This window comes from Sinocyclocheilus anshuiensis, unplaced genomic scaffold (genome assembly GCF_001515605.1).
Source record: "Sinocyclocheilus anshuiensis isolate Anshui unplaced genomic scaffold, SAMN03320099.WGS_v1.1 scaffold98, whole genome shotgun sequence".
Lineage (NCBI taxonomy): Eukaryota > Metazoa > Chordata > Actinopteri > Cypriniformes > Cyprinidae > Sinocyclocheilus > Sinocyclocheilus anshuiensis.
The window spans coordinates 178,841-183,333 of NW_015544128.1; the positions used below are offsets into that span (position 1 = coordinate 178,841).

Here is a 4,493-nt window from a genome sequence, read left to right on the forward strand (position 1 = left end):
TCACAATTTGAGTTGAATTACTGAAATAAATGAACTTTTCCACGACATTCTAATTTATTGAGATGCACCTGTATAACCAGGGGTGCACATAAGCTTATATATATATATATATATATATATCTCTCTGGAGTGTTTCCTCCGAGGAGGCAAGTGTCTCCTCAAAATATTGGATGAGAAAAAAACACCACCACCAATATTACAAAATATATCATTAAGTACTGTATGAATCACTCGGTAAAGTTTCAGCGGTAGTCGACATCTGTTGTGCCTCCTCTGCTCCCATTGAGTTTTAACTGACCCTTAGCGTGCCGTGGGTTTAGTGGGGGGTAATTGAGAATGAATGGGGGAAAGTCACGTGAGAGGAGGCAATGCCTCCATCGTGATATGATTTGATATGACTGTTTATGTTCAGCTGTGATTGGTTCAAGCAATAAATCCCGCCTCTTGTGTTTGTGTGCATTCCACGTTCGCGAATCAGTCTGAATAAACAATATAATGGGAAGTTAATTGGAAGACTAATTTAAAAAAGTATGTAAACACCTCACACACATACAGGTGCATCTCAATAAATTAGAATGTCATGGAAAAGTTCATTTATTTCATATGTGTGTGTTTTTTCTTTTCTTTTTTATATATCTTAATATCTTGCCATTAATAAACATTAATGATTTCTCATAAGCATTTTTTTTTTTTAATCAATCCAGGAAAATATTCCAGATAAATTTATAAAAATAGGCTATCATATAATATTGATATTTATCATGATATTCATTTACCATTAATGGGGAAGGAAATGCATTCCACATGTTTGTTAGACCTTGAGAATGAAGCTAAACGTAACTTTGTTCACAATTAAATTCCACAGAGGAGCTACGTTTTCATTTAGGGCCCCATGAAATGCATTTTATTTTTCCCTAAATTCTGTGTTTTCCATTTGATTTCTTATGGATTCCGAGTTTTATGATTCAGTACAAATTTATCAAAAAATGGTGTCTAGTTAAATGAATTAATAAAACTTTAACAATTTAATCAATCTTTTAAAATGTAATCAAATGAAAATCAATTTACAACAAATATCATGATATTCATTTACCATTAATGGGGAAGGAAATGCATTCCACATGTTTGTTAGACCTTGAGAATGAAGCTAAACGTAACTTTGTTCACAATTAAATTCCACAGAGGAGCTACGTTTTCATTTAGGGCCCCATGAAATGCATTTTATTTTTCCCTAAATTCTGTGTTTTCCATTTGATTTCTTATGGATTCTGTGTTTTATGATTTAGTACAAATTTATCATTAAAAATGGTGTCTAGTGAAATTAATTAATAAAACTTTAAATTTTAAAGGATTAAATTGTTAATCAAATGAAAATCAATTGCAAAATCTTTTTTTTTTTTTATCAGACATGATGCTGCACAACAGAACTGTATAAATTAATAATAAAAAAAACTTTGTTGTATGATATTCCTTAAAAATATTATTATTATTATTATTCCTTTGAGAACTGCATTGTAGTATAGAGTAGTAATATATTCAGTTATAATTTCAAGTTAAACCGGACTTTTATTTTGATGGATTGTCGTGAAGGTCTTTCAGTTTTAGTTTTAGCGTGCATTTGACAGTAATTTTTCTCAAATGAAACTACATAAAGCTGATGAAGTGACTCTCAGAGCAGCTCTGGAGATGAAGTTCATGTGTTCATTTCCTCATATATTGAGACGCAGACGCACACCGCGAGTCACGTGTGTTTATTAGCGACATGCACTGGTTGCTGTAACATTTATTTCTGTTGTGTGATAGGACGTTAGATTAATCCATATTGAGTAAAAATGTCCAGAGCTTATCATCATTATTAACATAAATTATATCATGATCTCGATATGATAGCCTAAATTAGCATCAGGCGATACATGAAATTTATAGAATGTGCTTGGCGGGTGACTCAGAGACTCCATGCGGGCTACCAGGTGCTCGCGGGCACCACGTTGGTGACCACTGCTTTAGACCAACTTTATTGTTACTAACTTTATTCTGTAAAAAAAAAAAAAAAATTAGTTTGGGACCACGATGATAGTCTTATTTTACTCTGTTTATTATTTGTGAAGTTGTCAAGTAGGACAGTACTTGTGTGTGGGTCAACCATTTTTGTGAATATATGGGTCACAGCTTAATGACGATGTGGAAATGTGGGTCCCATGAACAAACCAGCTGAGAACCACTGCTTTAGAAATATCATTCATTTCTGTAGAAAAGGACATTTTAATAAGGATCAGATGAGTGAGCTTAGTTTTGAGAATGAAAACCAACCTGTTTGTTCCTCAGTATCTTCATGTTTGACTCGTGATATGATTGGAGATGACTGGTTATGATCGGCTATGATCTCGTGTTAGTGCTTGTTCCGTATTTGCTGAATGAACAAAATAATGCTTTTAATGGGAAGACTAATTTAAAAAGCAGTCCATCAGGATCAGTGTCCTTATGTTTTATTAACAGTCAGTATTGTGTAACTGTAGTTTCCATAACCCCAAAATGCCACTCTATTTTCACGTTGTTATTTTGTACATTTTTAAATGACTTACTTTAGACCAGGGGTCTCCAACCTTTTTGTGAGTGAGGGCTCCCTGAAGGGATAAAATAGTCTAGAGGGCTACTTGTTTGATATATATTAGGGTTTTATAATGAAATATCTTAATATCCTGGCTTGTTTTTCTGTGTGTTTGGACACTTTGTCCTGTTTAAGGTGAGAATAATTAACAGATAGAAAAATAAATGCAAACTAAACCTCAGCTCCCTAGTTCAGTAGTCAGCGCACTGGTGAGGGAGTCAGTCAGAGAGAGAGTTAATGGCCTTAAATGATCTGATTAAAATATACATGCAAATTATACATGAAGTTTATGAAGTATTAATTATTTATATTTGGTATTCAATTATTTGTACATAAAACTAAATTGATTCCACTCTCATGAAAACATTTGCAGCTGGTTTGTAAAAGTTGTCATTGAACATATTTGTGTTTGTTGTTCTCGTTTGTCTTCAGCGTGCGCTGATTCAAATAACTGAATCATTTACGAATGACTCGGTTCAGATGATTCTGATTCACAGTTTATCTCTTTTTTTTCCAGTTCTTGAACGATGCACGGGATCGTTATTCACGATATCGGGAGTGAAAAGAGACGCACCTTTTGTTTTATTAATACGAGGATGCACTTTACTCACATAAATTACACTAACTAAAGTATTACAACGTTACATTTAAGATTTATCCTGCGCTGATTCAAATCACTGAATCATTTACGAATGACTCGGTTCAGATGATTCTGATTCACAGTTTATCTCTCTTTTTTCCAGTTCTTGAACGATGCACGGGATCGTTATTCACGATATCGGGAGTGAAAAGAGACGCACCTTTTGTTTTATTAATACGAGGATGCACTTTACTCACATAAATTACACTAACTAAAGTATTACAACGTTACATTTAAGATTTATCCATTTATTTTTTTACATAGATTGTAAAACGTGTGAATTGAGAGAACAGTTTACATTGATTTTAAAACCCACTAACCTTTCTTCAGCCGAATCACAACAGATGCAGGGAGCAAGCTAAGGCTAGAAGGGGCGCGGCTTTATGACGTCACATTGCCAGACCAAAATAAAAGTCCCGTTTACACACTGATGTCTATTACATGCATATGATAATGCATTTCCACAATTATTAGCATGGTAAATCTAGAAACTTTTTATCTTCTTCATTTTTTTAATTAATGTACATTTACATCACTATACTTTGTGTTTTCTTACCTTGCCATTAAATTACATAAAAATAGTCAACGTTGCTGCGTGAGCAGGGCTGCATTAAGACCTCACTGGGCCCCGGGGCTATGACTTACTGCAGGGCCCCCCCATCACAATAATGATATATATAGCTTAAAATAGGATTTTTATCCAATCAAAATTTTTGATGCATTGCAATTTCACAATTTTTGTTACCAATTGCATTATCACAAAATAAAAAATACTAGCCTAAGTAAAAACAAACTTACCGAAGTCAAGTAAACCGTCATGAATTACAATAGAACAAAAAAATTGACCTACAGTACAAACACTTAAAGCACTGATTAAGAAATATTATATTGTATAAAATAAATAGACTACAAATAGACTGAATAGTCTTCACTGCATGAATTCAATATATATTATTTTACAAAAGCAATTCGGTCAAGGACAGCGAGTGATTTTCTTTCTAATGTTTAATTTACATTATTGACACAAATAACAACAGCAGCTATAGGCTGCTTTGGAGGAATAGTTAACCCAACAATTAGTTATGTTGTTGTTGTTCTAAACCAGAATGAGCTTCCTTCTGCTGTTGAATGCAAACGTATATATTTGGAACAATACTGGTAACCAAACAGTTTCTGTGCCCCCATGACTTCCATAGTATGGAGAAGAAAAAAAACCCACCATTGGAGTCAACAGGAACCAGAAAC

At 33.5% G+C, this 4,493-nt stretch overlaps 1 protein-coding gene across 1 annotated transcript in view; it reads right to left on the minus strand.

The window, feature by feature from the left end:
• Positions 1 to 2,330, minus strand: part of LOC107694850 (gastrula zinc finger protein XlCGF57.1-like) — a 6,329-nt gene extending 3,999 nt beyond the window's left edge. Inside the window, exon 1 of the mRNA XM_016494545.1 lies at positions 2,311 to 2,330. The gene's annotated coding sequence lies outside the window, so the exon portion shown is untranslated. The remainder of the gene's footprint in view (positions 1 to 2,310) is intronic.
• Positions 2,331 to 4,493: the final 2,163 nt, after the last annotated feature.